Here is a 14453-nt window from a genome sequence, read left to right as displayed (position 1 = left end):
TCAGTTCTTTCCTTGTTATGCAACAGATGGTATATACAGAAAGGTGAAGACTTTCAAAGCACAATTCAATGAGTAGCTATAGAACAAATTTCAAAGGCTGTTATCCACCATGTCATTTACCTTTTCCCAGCTATTCCAACACCCCAATATCTAAAAATATATATTTATTTATATAAAGTTTCAGTATTCATAAACCTTTGTTAAATCTTATCTTGTTTGAAACTATACCTTCCTCTAACTTAATCTCCTTCTCCATCTTCAGGGGTGTCTAGGCAGTGAGCACTCCAACTTGTTCATATTGAAAGGGGGTGTCAACACTATGGGGGAGGGGCTGCATCTGATTGTTCTTCTTAAAGAGGCTGTTGCCTCTGGGTTTTAGGACTTGTCTGTTTAGGAACACTGGTGGATTTAAGTTTCTGAAAGATAAAACTTAATGAATCTTTTATAGACTCTCAGGTAGGGACCTAGGTATTTGGGGACTATTTTTGATAAGGGCATGGAATACTGGGGCCATTTGGGATGTCTAGCTGGAGCTTGCATAAGAGAAACCTCCAGGATAGCTTCTCGACTCTATTTGGAATCTCTCAGCCACTGTGACCTCAGCTTGTTACCTTTCTTTTCCCCCTTTTTTGGTCAAGTAGTCATTTTCAATCCCTCACTACCAGGGTCAGGCTCATTCCTGGGAATCATGTCCCATATCGCCAGGGAGATCCATTCCCTGGGAGCCATGTCCCTTGTGGGGGTGGGAGGCAGTTAATGAATTTATTTGCTGAGTTGGGCTTAGAGAGAGAAAGGCCAAATCTGAGCAACAAAAGTAGCTCCCTGGAGGTACCTCTTAGGCATAATTATAGGAGGGCTCAGCCTCCTATTTACAACCCTAAATTTCACAAGAGCAAGCCTCAGGTCAAGGGCTTGATTTATTAAGTAGTGGATTCCTAATTTCACATAATATATATTCTACCCCAAGATAAATGGTTGGTTTCTTACATTATCTTCACTTAGTTGTACAATCATCATCACTCTCAACTTTAAACAATTATCATAACACAATACATCCCAGAGCTCTTATCAGCTGTGAATTATTCATCCCTGGTATTAGTGTAGTGTTGGTAAGACATTCGTATTAAATATAGTCTTTAATATGTAACGGGTAGTTTTTCTGTATACCACCCTCTTGTTAACCTTCTGCACCAGTGTCATACCTTATAAGTATATCATGCTGACACTTACTTAGGTTTGTGGTGCTACTCTGTGGGTTACATGCCTCTAAACAACCATTTACGAACATGTTAGCCTTCAGTGCATCACTGATACTTATAAACCCATTAACGAACCATAGTCACACCTGACCATTCCCATACCATTAATTTAACCCTCACTATCATATCTGTACATATTAGATTGTCATTCCCCCTTCACTAACTTCTGTCTATCTCTAGGTCCCCTATATTCCACATTATAAGACACTTATTTTACATTTTTCATGGAGTTCACATTAGTAGTAACATACACTATCTCTCCTTTTGTGTCTGGATTATTTCACTCAGCATTATGTCTTCAAGGTTCATCCATGTTGTCATATGTTTCAGGACCTTGTTCCTTCTTAGTGCTGCATAGTATTCCATCGTATGTATATGCCATATTTTGTTTATCCACTCATCTGTTGAAGGACACTTGGTTTGTTTCCATCTCTTGGCAACTGTGAACAATGCCACTATGAACATTGGTGTGCAAATATATGTTCATGTCATTGCTTTCAGGTCTCCTGGGTATATACTGAAGAGTGGAATTGCTGGATCATAGGGTAACTCAATATCTAGCTTTCTGAGGAATCGCGAAACTGTCTTCCACAGTGGCTGTATACAGCTCCACCAGCAATGAATAAGAGTTCCAACTTCTCCACATCCTCTCCAGTATTTGTAGTTTCCTGTTTGTTTGATGGCAGCCATTCTTACTGGTGTGAGATGATATTTCATTGTGGTCTTGATTTGCATCTCCCTTATAGCTAGTGAAGATGAACATATTTTCATGTGTTTTTTAGGTACTTGTATTTCCTCCTCAAAGAAATGTCTTTTCATATCTTTTGCCCATTTTATAATTGGGCTGTTTGTACTATTGTTGTTGAGGTGTAGGATTTCTTTATATATGCAAGATATCAGTCTCTTATCAGATACATGGTTTCCAAATACTATCTCCCTTTGAGTTGGCTGCCTTTTCATATTTTGACAAATTCCTTTGAGGTACAGAATCTTTTGATTTTGAGGAGTTCCCATTGATCTATTCTTTTCTTTTGTTGCTTGTGCTTTGGGTGTAAGGTCTAAGAAGCAACCTCCTAATACTAGGTCTTGAAGATGTTTCCCTACATTATCTTCTAGAAGTTTTACAGTCCTATCTCTTATATTGAGCTATTTGGTCCACTTTGAGTTAATTTTTGTGTTGGGTGTGAGGTAGAGGTTCTCTTTCATTCTTTTGGATGTGGATATCCAGTCTTCACAGCCCCGTTTGTTAAAGATAACTTTCTGCCCCAGTTCAGTGGATTTGGGGACTGTACCGGTTTGTATATATTATGTCCCACAGAAAAAGCCATGTTCTTTGATGCAGTCTTGTGGGGGCAGACATATTAATGGGGATTAAGTTGGAACATTTGAATTAGGTTGTTTCCATGGAAATGCACCCCACCCAACTGTGGATGATAACTCTGATTGAATAATTTCCATGGAGGCATGGCTCTGCCCATTCATTGTGGGCCTTGATTAGTTTACTGGAGCACTGTACAAGCTCAGACAGAAGGAGTGAGCTTGCTATAGCCAAGAGGGACACTTTGAAGAATGCACAGAAGCTGAGAGAGTAGCTGCAGATGAGAGACAGTTCAAAGACAGCCGTTGAAAGCAGACTCTTGCTCCAGAGAAGCTGAGAGAGGACAAACATCACAAGAGCAACGAGTGACATTCTTGAGGAACTGCAGCCTAGAGAGGAACATCTTGGGAGAAAGCCATTTTGAAACCAGAACTTTGGAGCAGATGCCGGCCACATGCTTTCCCAGCTAACAGAGGTTTTCTGGACACCATTGGCCATCCTCCAGTGAAGGTACTGTGCTGGTTTGAATGTATTATGTCCCCCAGAAAAAGCCATATTCTTTGATGCAATCTTGTGGAGCAGACATATTAGTGGGGATTAAGTTGGAACGTTTGGATTAAGCTGTTTGCATGGAAATGTGCACCACCCAATTGTAGGTGATAACACTGATGAGATAATTTCCATGGAGGTGTGGCCCCGCCCATTGAGGGTGGGCCTTGATCAGTGGAGCCATATGAATGAGCTGACAAACAAAAGGAACTCAGTGCAGCTGAGAGTGAAATTTTGAAGAGGAGCTACAGCCAAGAGGGACACTTTGAAGAAAGCACAGGAGCTGCAGATGAGAGACAGTTTGAAAATGGCTGTTGAAAGCAGACTCTCATTCTGGAGAAGCTAAGAGAGGACAAATACCCTAAGTGCAACTAAGAGTGACATTTTTGAGGAACTGCAGCCTAGAGAGGAACGTCCTGGGAGAAAGCCATTTTGAATCCAGAACTTTGGAGCAGACGCCAGCCATGTGCCTTCCCAGCTAACAGAGGTTTTCCGGATACCATTGGCCATCCTCCAGTGAAGGTACCTGATTGCTGATGTGTTACCTTGGACACTTTATGGCCTTAAGAATGTTACTGTGTAACCAAATAAACCCCCTTTTATATAAGTCCCGTTTCTGGTGTTTTGCATTCTGGCAGCATTAGCAAACTAGAACAGGGACCTTATCAAAAATCAGTTGACCATATATCTGGACGTCTATTTCTGAATTCTCAATTCAATTCTATTGATCAATATGTCTATCTTTGTGCCAAAGCCATGCTGTTTTGACTACTGTGGCTTTATAGTAGGCTTCAAAGTCAGGAAGTGTAAGTCCTCCCACTTCGAATTCTTTTTTTAGAATGTTTTTAGCAATTCAAGCCATCTTTCCCTTCCAAATAAATTTGATAACTAGCTTTTCCAAGTCTGCAAAGTAGGTTTTTGGAATTTTGATTGGTATTGCATTAAATCTGTAGATCAGTTTGGGTAGGATTGACATCTTAACAACGTTTAGCCTTCCCATCCATGAACACGAACATTTTTCCATCTCTTTAGGTCCCCTTTATTTGTTTTAGTAAGGTTATGTAATTTTCTTTGTAGAAGTCTTTTACATCCTTGGTTAAGTTTATTCCTAGGTACTTGACTTTTTTTTAGTTGCTATTGTGAATGGAATCTTTTTCTTGAGTGTCTCCTCAGTTAGGTCATTTCTAGTGTATAGGTACACTACTGACTTATGTGCATTAATCTTGTATCTCACCACTTTTGCTGAATTTGTTTATTAGCTCAAGTATCTGCGTTGTCAGTTTCTCAGGGTTTTCCAAATATAAGATGATATCATCTGCAAATAGTGACAGTTTTACTTCTTCCTTTCCAATTTGGATACCTTTTATTTCTTTGTCTTGCCTGATTGCTCTGGCTAGAACTTCTAGCACAATATTGAGCAATAGTGATGACAGTGGACATCCTTGTCTCATTCCTGATCTTAGAGGGAAGGCTTTCAGTCTCTGACCATTGAATACTAAGCTGGCTGTGGGTTTTTCATGCATGCCCTTTATCATATTGAAGAAGTGTCCTACAAATTCTACCTTTTGAAGTGTTTTTATCAAGAAAGGATGATGAATTTTGTTGAATGCTGTTTCAGCGTCTATTGAGATGATCATTTGATTTTTCTCTTTTGATTTGTTAATGTGCCGTATTACATTTATTGATTTTCTTATGTTAAACCATCCTTGCATACTGGGATGAACCCCACTTGATCATGGTGTATGATTTTTTTAATGTGTCTTTGGTCTCGATTTGCAAGTATTTTGTTGAGAATTTTTGCATCTATATTCATTGGGGAGATTGGCCTGTTGTTTTCCTTTCTTGATGCATCTTTATTTGAGTGATGTTGGCTTCATAAAATGAGTTAGATAGTGTTCCATTTTCTCCAATTTTTTGAAAAAGTTTGAGTAGGATTGGTGTCAATTCTTTTTGGAAAGTTTGGTAAAATTTCCCTGTGAAGCCATCTGGCCCTGGGTTTTTATTTGTAGGAAGCTTTTTTATGACTGGTTGGATCTATTTACTTGCAGTCTTCTGTTTCTTCTCTGGTCAGCCTAGGTTGTTCATGTGTTTCCAGGAAATTGTCCATTTCCTCTACATTGTCTAGTTTGTTGGCATACAGTTGTTCATAGTATCTTCTTATGATTTTTTAAATTTCTTCAGGATCTGCAGTAATGTCCCCGCTCTCATTTATTGTGTTGTTTATTTGTGTCTTCTCGCTTTTTTACTTTATTAGTCTAAGGGCTTGTCAATCTTGTTGATTGTTGGTTTTATTCATTCTATTTTTTTCTCTATGTCATTTATTTCTTCTTTAATCCTTGTTATTTCTTTTCTTCTACTTGCTTTAGGATTAGTTTGCTGATCATTTGCTAGCTTCTTCAGTTGTTCCATTAGTTCTTTGATTTTAGCTCTTTCTTCCTTTTTAATGTAAGCATTTAGAGCTATAAATTTCCACCTCAATACCTCCTTCACTGCATCCCATAAGTTTTGATATATTGTGTTCTCATTTTCATTTGTCTCTAGATATTTGGCAATTTCTCTTGCAATTTCTCCTTTGACCCACTGATTGTTTAGCAGTGTGTTGTTTAACCTCCAGATATTTGTGAATGTTCTAGATCTTTCCTGGTTATTGACTTCTAGTTGCATTCCATTGTGGTCAGAGAATGTGCTTTGAATAATTTCAATCTTTTTAAATGTATTGAGGCTTGTTTTATGCCCATGCATATGAACTATCCTGGAGAAAGTTCCATGAGCACTAGAGAAGAATGTATATCCTGGTAATGTGGGATACAATGCTCTATATATGTCTATTAAGTCCAATTTGTTTATCACATTGTTTCTCAGTGTCTTTATTGGTTCTCGGTATCTTTATTGGTCCTCTGTCTGGTTGTTCTGTCTTTAGAGAGAGTGGTGTGTTGAAGTCTCCCACAATTATTGTGGAAACGTCTATTGCTTCCTTCAGTTTTGCCTGTGTTTGTCTCACATGCTTTGGAGCACCTTGATTGGGTGCATAAACATTTATGATTGTTGTTTCTTCTTAGTGAATTTTCCCTTTTATTAGTAGATAGTATCCTTCTTTGTCTCTTATGACATCCTTGCCTTTAAGGTCTATTTTATCTGAGATTAGTATTGCTCCCCCTGCTTTCTTTTGGCTGTAGCTTGTGTGGAATATTTTTTCCCATCCTTTCACTTTCAATCTTTTTGTGTCACTGGGTCTAAGATGAGTCTCTTGTACACAGCATACTGATGGTTCATATTTTTAAATCCATTCTACCAATCTGTATCTTTGAATTGAGGAGTTTAATCCATTCACATTCAATGTTATTACTGTGAAGGCAATTCTTGAATCAGCCATCTTATCCTTTGGTTTTTATTTGTCAGATCTATTTTTTCCTTCTAGGGTTAACTATTAAAAGAATCAAAACAGAGTATACATCTTGTTCTAATTGAGAGAGAAATTTGGAATGGTCAATGATATTCTATTAATTCCAAAAAAGGCAAGAGAGCAGAGTAAAAGAAACAGAAAAGGTGGGACAAATAGAAAGCACAAAATAACATAGTCAATATAAACTCAAGAGGATCAGGAATTATATTAATGTAAATGGAGTAAATGCTCATTTACTTCAGTTAAAAGCTGAAGATTATCAGACTGGATTTTTAAAAGAGATATACATGAAGATGCATCCAATAGAGGGAAAAATACATATTGTGCAAATACTTACTGAAAGAAAATTGATATATCTATATCAATATCAGGCAGAATAGACTTTAAATCAAAAAGAGTTATTAGAGATAGAGGGCTGCCATTATACAACAATGAAAATGAACAAATATGGCCACATGCAGAAACATAGATGAAAATTGCATACATAATGAAGAGTAAAAGAAGACACTAAAGAATATGTACCGTATGATTCCATTTATATAAACTTCAAATAACAGGAAAAACTAAACTATATTGTTTAGGGATTCACAATTGGTGGTAAAATTATAAAGAAAGGCAATAAAATAAAAACGACAGAAAGCAGGAGAGTGGTTACATCTTGGGGAGAAAAAGGAAGTGTGGCCAGCAAAAGGCACTCAGGAGTTCTAATTCTAGACTTGGGTAGCGATTCACTTTATAATTATGCTTTATGTAGTATATGTATATTTAAAGCATGTTTATGTATTTATTATCTATTTCACAATTGAAAAAAAAAAAATGAAGAGCACAAGGCAATGAGCTGGACCCTCTGAGTTCTAGACCCTTGTTCATCATACAGTGCCCGTAAATTCTCTGATGCTCCTCCCTGCAAGAAGTGGAGCCTAATGCTCCTCCCCTGGAGTGTGAGCCAGACTTAGAGAATCATTTCTTACAAATAGAAGTGACCACGAGTGAATTCAGAGACGAGGCCATAAAAGGCGTGACATCTTTATTGTATTCTTTTGGATCTCTTGCTCTGCAGGAAACCACTGCCATGTCATGAGGACAAGGGGAGGCCCACATGGAGAGGCACTGAGGCCTCCAGCCAACAGCTTTGTGAGCGACCCTTCTCGAAGCAGATTCTCCAGCCCCAGTCAAGACATAGATGCTGCAGACCCTGCAGCCATCCTGACTGCAAGCACGTGAGAGACCCTGAACCAGAACTACTCAGCCAATCCCAAATACTTATCCCACAGAAACTGTGAGGCAATAATGTTTGTTGTTTTAAGCTGCTAAATTTTGGTACCATTTGTTATACAGCAAGAGATAACTAATTCACACCACTAAATTACTATGTGGCCAAGTTGTATTTCCTTTCTAGGCCTCAGTTTTCTCACCTCTACTGGGGAGGTTGAACTAGATAATGGATGGAAAATAGGTTTCCTCTTGCCATGGAAATGCCAATCAATTAGTGCATTGTGTTGAGAAAGATTCTGAGATTCTGCCTAAGGCTGGGGGACAGAGCGCAGCCATTGAGTGGAGAGGGGAAGACAGGGGCACATATGTACCATGTATGTTCTGCTAAAGGTTCACTAAGTCCATGGAGGGGAAATCTCAATTTCCCTTCCCTCTTACTAGACATAACTCTATACTGTACTCAGCTTCTTAGCACAGCAGGACAAAAGCAGCCACTCCCTATACTACAGGTATTTTGGCCTCTCAAGGCCTCAGGTCTGAAATCATCCAATTAACAAGCAGTGGCTGGTGTTCTGGAGATGAACCTGGATTCAGATTTTGTCTACCACTGAATAGCTGTGTGACCTTGAGCAACTTACTTCAACTCTCTGAGCCCTAGCTTCCTTATCTATAAAATGGAGATTTCTCTAAGGATGGTAACTAGTTAATCAGTTCAGCAGGAATCACTGTCTCACACACCATCAGCCTATCCTTGAGCTAGTGGCATTTTAAGGGATATAACAAAGTAGCCCATAGTTCTTGCCCTCAAGAACTTACCATCTATTTGAGGAGACAAGACTTGGCCACAAGTCACCATCAGAGAACATTTCGAGCTAACAGGAGCACAGTGCCTAATGGTTTATGGAGTGACTGCGTATGCTTCAGTGGTTCTCAGAGTATGGTTCCCAGACCACCGTCACTGGGGAACTTGTTAGAAATGCAAATTCTCAGGCCCCAGCCAAGACCTATTGAATCAAATACTCTAGGAATGAGGTCTAGGAATCTGCCCTCCAGATGATACCAGTGTATGCTCAAGTTTGAGAATCACTGCTCTAGGAATTTAGGAGACAGAGGGACCTAATGGAGGATCTGGAATATGAGCTGAATCATAAAGAATGACTGGAATTTGGAGAGTCAGAAGAAAGGATAAAAGTGGTTTCAGATAAACGTAATGGTATGAGCAAAGGTAAAAAGATGGACAGGTTGGCATGTGCTGGGGACAGTGAAGAAACAAGCTGGATGAAACAGAATACCAGTGTTGGGGAGGAGCAGGAGCTAAGGTTAGATCGATAGGGCCTCACATGCCAGGCAAGGAGCTTGGCCTTGAAAGAATAGGCCACAAGGAGCCATTGCAGGTTTTTGAGTGGGAGAGTGACAACCACCTGGCATGTCCTTTAGACCCGCCAACCAGAGTCCTTTCCCAGCTCTCTCACTGGGCTCCTAACTCAGATGAATGCCTCCACTCATCAGCATCCTCCAAAGCCGCGAGACCCCTATATGAGGTGAGAAGGCGGGCTAGGAGCAGCAGCCCCTCAGGCCTCCCTCCCGCAGAGGACCTCCAGAGCCCCCGCCCCACGCAAGCCGGAGCCGCTCCAGCAACCACGGGCCTTGCACAGGTATTGAATTATGGATGGATGTAGCCAAGAAATAATTGCAAACATTATTGCCCCCCACACGTGTGTAATCCGCGGGGCTGCGGCAATAGCTTTTGTTGCTTTAACTCTCCAGGGTCATTATAAATTAGAGCCATCACAGGAACAGTGGGGCAGGGGACATGGGGAGAGGAAATCCTGTTTGGAAGCCCAAAAAGAGATGGGCCTCTCAACAGTGTGCATTGGTTACCCTCAAGTTTTCCTTTCGTTTGATCTATTCCACCCCTCCCTATTAAATAACTAATTATTTAACATCTTTTAAAGCTTTGTTATATATTAGAACAGGCAGGACACAAATGAGTGCTTTTAATAATATAAAAGCCCATTAGCTTCATTTACTGTTAATGTTAAAATAAACATGAGGCAATTTAGATATACTATTCCAATTTCACGGAAACTTTGATGTTTTTCTTCTCTAGTCACATAATTAAGGGAAAAACTACTAATGATATTAAGTTTGTACAGTGTTAATGACAGAATCAGGCACAAGCTGAAATTGCAGCCATTAATATGAAAAAATAAAATATTTAACAGGGGAGATAGATGAGTGCAATTTTAATAAACCAAAATGAAGAAAATTAATTTTAGAAAGTTCCACAGTCTTTCACATGCTACCATTACACAAGCTGTCTAATGTGTTATTTTTGTGGTCTGGATTATTTATTGATGGTCCAGAGGAATGGCCTGGTTTTTGCGTATGGTTTTGTGGATGATGAAGATTTTGCCTTTATTTGTTTATTTTTCTGCTTTTCCCTTCTCTCTACCTCTGGTCCTCAAATGGAAATGGCTTTATTTACAGTGTTTGCTTTGACAGAGGGCCCTTGCCAACCGGGTGTAGGTGAGACGCAAGGGATGGGGTCCAGAACCTGCTGAGGAAGTCCAGCTGTGGCCGCTGGCCACTGGCAGCTGGGTGGTCCCAGGAGCTGAGGTGGTGGGGCGGCCTCGGAGGGGACAGTTGGCGCCAGAAGGGGGAAGCTGCAGTATCTGGGTGGGGACAGCTACTGCTCTGTCTTCAGCATCCCTCTCGGATCATCAAGGAGTTTCCTGGAGGCAGGGTCCTGTTCCTTAGCTTGCCGCTCATGGTGAGTTGAATAGGGTCACTCCCAAATTCATGTCCACCTAAAACCTCAGAATGCAACCTTATTAGGAAACAGTATTGCCGATGTAATTAAGATAAGGATGAGATGAGATCATACTGGATTAGGGTGGCCCCTAAATCCAATGAATATGCCCTTATAAGGCATGGAAAAGGACACATGGGGACACAGAGAGACGACGGCCATGCGAAGACAGAGATGGACCAGAGTTAAGCAGCCACGAACCAAGGAAAGCCAGCAGCCACCAGAAGCAGGAAGTGGTAAGGAAGGACTCTTCCCTTGAGCCTTCAGAGGGAGTGCAGCCAAGCTAACACCTTGATTTGAGACTTCCAGCCTCCAGAACTGTAAGAAAATAAGTTCCCATTGTTTTCAGCCACTGATGTTGTGTGCTTTGTTATGGCAGCCCTAGGCACTAAGGCACCCCTGAAGAACAACGCAGTGGAAATGAGCATCCCCGATCTGTGTCTCCTGAAGGCCATGAGAGGGTTTGGGATGGGGGAGCAGGCCAGGCTGCAGGGATGGGAGCAGACTGCCAGAGCAGGGCCAGACCAGCTGCAGAGAAAGAAGTCCAGGCTGGAGGCAGGACCTGGCATCTGGAGCGCACAGAGCACAGGGCCACAGAAGGTGGGTCAGGCAACAAGAGGGTGTTCAGACGGATCAACGCTGAGAAACAGGGAGAAGGCAGTCCTAGGAGCTGGGAGGAGGTACTAGGCAGGTTACCGAGCCCTGGGAGGTAACACGGGGCCTGTGCAACAAGCACAGGGTGGAACTGGGTTCCCAGGAGCCAATCCAAAGTCCATGTGTCGGAACAGCAGCATGTGGGCTGATGACCCAATAGGAAAGCCTAAAGGAGTGCTGGCTGATTGTGGGGCAGGCACTGCCTCAGCTCTCTACAGGGACCTTCTCACCTAATCCAGTGAGCTAGGTGCTCTTATTATTCCCATTTCAAAGATGAGGAAAGGGAGGTGTAGGGAGGTGAAATTGGCCTGAAATCCCACGCTGGGTGAGGGAGTAGACATTCACACATGGCTCTGAATCCAGAGCCTCGGCTGCTTACAACCACACCAGCTGCACTTCACTTCAACCTGATGAAGGTTTTCCACCCGTCCTCAGCCCTGTGGGGAAAACAGAGCTGAATAAGACAAGGTACAGGCAGTAGATCAGGAACAGAAGGGCAGACCAGGAGCTGAATATACAATAGAGACATTTATTTTGTCTCGTGGCAAGAAGTTTGAGGTGAGGCGGCTCCATGGTTTTTATTTCAGTGGCTCAGTGATGTCTTCCAGGATTCAGGTACTTTCCACCTGTGTCCATTATCAGGCTATCCTTCAAGCTCCAAGCACATCCTTCTAAACCCCGCCTTGTTACGCAGGGGCTGGGACTCCAGGAATCACTTTCCTGCTTTGCCAGCTGCTCCCTGTTAAGCTCCACCAATAGGGGGCGCTGGATCCCTCCGTGAAGGCTGCGTGAGGGCTTCCTGCTCCTGCAGCATCGCTTCAGCAAAGCTGCTCCACCTGGCAGAGGCAGCGCCTTCCAGGAGCGCAGCTGAATCCAACTTGCTGGTTTTCCACCACGCCCAGATCCAGCCTCATTGCACCCCTCCTCAGAGTCTGGGTCCTCCAAGCCCAAGCCCGGAGACTTCGGTACCAGACCCCTTCTCAGAAGCCTGCACTTCAGTTCCATGAAACTCACCCTCTAAGTAAGTGCTGATGATTCCAACCTCTTCCCTTTGTCCCCCCCAGCCCTAAAAGTGGTGTTTGCTGTTCTGCAGTAACTACCTCCTTGAAACCTCAGAGTTACGTTTTTCGTCTTTCGGTGACCTTGTTAACAAAGCCTTGTGATGTATTCTCCCTGTTAACATAACTGGTATGGTTCCTGACTCCGCTGACCCTGCTTGATAACACAGCTTTGGCCCTGACATCTTAAACGTGTCGGCAATGTTGTTCCTCAAGGTCAAAAAGTGGCTGCAGTGATTCCGGTGGACAAATGTTGACTAGGTCCACAGGCAGAAAAGTATCTCTTTCCTCTTGTCCCTGTCCCATGTCTTTTTAAGCACAAAGAAACATTACTGGAAGTACACCCAGCAAATTTCTCTCACGTTTCATTGGCCAGGATTAGGTCACATGCCCCCTCCTCAGCCACTACCTGAGGGGAATGGCAAGGAGCCTGGGGTACTGTGATGGGCTGGGGCTCCCCTCACTCCTGTGGCCAGCCAGAAGGGAATCAGTTAAACAAAAGATGACTTTGCAAGCCAAGAAGAAAGAAGGGGAGTGGGTCCAAACAGTGGTGATACGCCACCATCCCACCCTCTAGCTGGAGATGCAGACAATTACAGATTTGTGTGTTGGTGCTGTGGGAATATAGCGGAGGGAGCATGGAGATTAGGGAGGCCTTACGGAGCAGCTGTAGTGGGAATGAGACTTGAAGGATGAGGCAGTGGGTAAGGCACAGAGTTTGGTAAGAATATGGCACAATCGGGAAGCAGGAGTTTTTGAGTATGATTTGTGCATAAGGGCACACACGGGAGTGGCAAGGGGCTGCTGCCTTTGAGGCAGCAGGGATGGAGCAGGGAAGACCTGCGAGGGTTCATGGAGGCCTGGGGTGTGTGGCTTCAGTGCCTGCTTCAGATTCATGGGGGACAGAGCCAGGGCTGTGGGCTGGAGGTGAGCGCCAGGGCAACAGAGAACAAGGAAGGACCCCTGCTCCCACCTCTGTCCTGGTGGACCCCTGACCCAGAGGTGCATCTCCCTCCCTCCCCCCTCCCCCTCTTTGATCACAGGCACTGCCTTTGTTAATATCACTGAACGGAAACCGAAGAAGTAGAAAAACACAGGCCTGACCTTGCCCCTAAGGAGCTCACAGCTTAGCTTTTGAGCCCAGGCACAATGACGTGAAAATGAACCAATAATAAAGCAGCTGAAACACCACCAAAAACCATGAGGTATGGAGGCAGGGACCAAGCAGGCTGTTAAAAAGAGTAGTGTATGAGGCTAGGAGGCAGCTGAGGGGGGTGTCTCTGAGACAGGAGAGCCTGGGGGAAAGCATGTCCCGGTTACTGCCTGGTGGACGGCATGGGTCTTGTGTGCCAGCGGGGAAGGCTGTGGGTTCCCAGGTGGAGCCTGGGTCCCGGGGTTTGTCCCCATGCAACAATATCCCCACCTGCGCTACTGCCCACCCCCCACCCTGTCTCCAGGGTCTTGCCTTTCTTGGCCCCCTCCCCAGCTGTCCTTCTTCCTCTCCTCCAGTGAAATTCCCAGTGCCTGACTCAGAATCTGGTGCATACCAGAACCTTAATAAACACTTGTCAAAGAAAGGATGGAGGGACAGTTGTTAGCTCCTATTTTACAGATAAGGAGACTGAGGGAGGAGTGAGATCTTATTCCTCAGAATTGCTCAGCCAAGCCTGGGTTTTCATGATGCTCACTGAGCTCTGAGCCTCACCACAGCCCAGCAGAGAGGAAACGCCACCCATTCATTTGTGTGCTGCACCAATTCTGCAGAGGAGCAGCACCCCAAACCATCATGCTTCCCCCCACTGCCCACTCCCTCAGCAGGCCCGTCGGGTTTCTGGAAGGACCTATGATTTGCCCCCCAGGCCCACGCAGGTGTTTACAGGACATAATTAGGTAAATTACTTTCACCTGCAGATAACTGCTTATTTTGGGGGGGGGGGCTCCACATTTGAGAGGGTGCGAGAGAGTGAGAGTGGAGCCCCCGGCAGCAACCATGGTGGGCACAGAGTCACCCATCTCCCCCACTGCCACTGCTGCCCGGGAATCAAGCCTTTACCTGGAAGGCAGGCTCCCGGGTGTCACCGCGGCGTTTAAGCTGTAATGGATAACAGGGCGTGCTGCCGCCCGAGCCCACAGCCGCGGAGATTGATCCGCAAGCCAAAGGGAAAGGCATTAACCAGTTTAACTG

General features: G+C 43.6%; 2 long non-coding RNA genes across 5 annotated transcripts in view; one reads left to right on the top strand and one right to left on the bottom strand.

The window, feature by feature from the left end:
• Positions 1 to 9993, top strand: part of LOC119531857 — a 43761-nt gene extending 33768 nt beyond the window's left edge. For all 4 annotated transcript variants that reach the window (XR_005216430.1, XR_005216429.1, XR_005216432.1 and 1 more), the window contains one exon: positions 7590 to 9993. This is a non-coding gene — a long non-coding RNA (uncharacterized LOC119531857). The remainder of the gene's footprint in view (positions 1 to 7589) is intronic.
• LOC119531858 overlaps positions 1 to 14453 on the bottom strand; it is a 103843-nt gene that overhangs the window by 18108 nt on the left and 71282 nt on the right. The window lies entirely within an intron of this gene.

This window comes from Choloepus didactylus, chromosome 4 (genome assembly GCF_015220235.1).
Source record: "Choloepus didactylus isolate mChoDid1 chromosome 4, mChoDid1.pri, whole genome shotgun sequence".
Taxonomy (NCBI): Eukaryota; Metazoa; Chordata; class Mammalia; order Pilosa; family Megalonychidae; genus Choloepus; species Choloepus didactylus.
The sequence above is the reverse complement of the archived record's forward strand: the minus strand, read 5'-3'. Positions and strand labels throughout refer to the sequence as shown.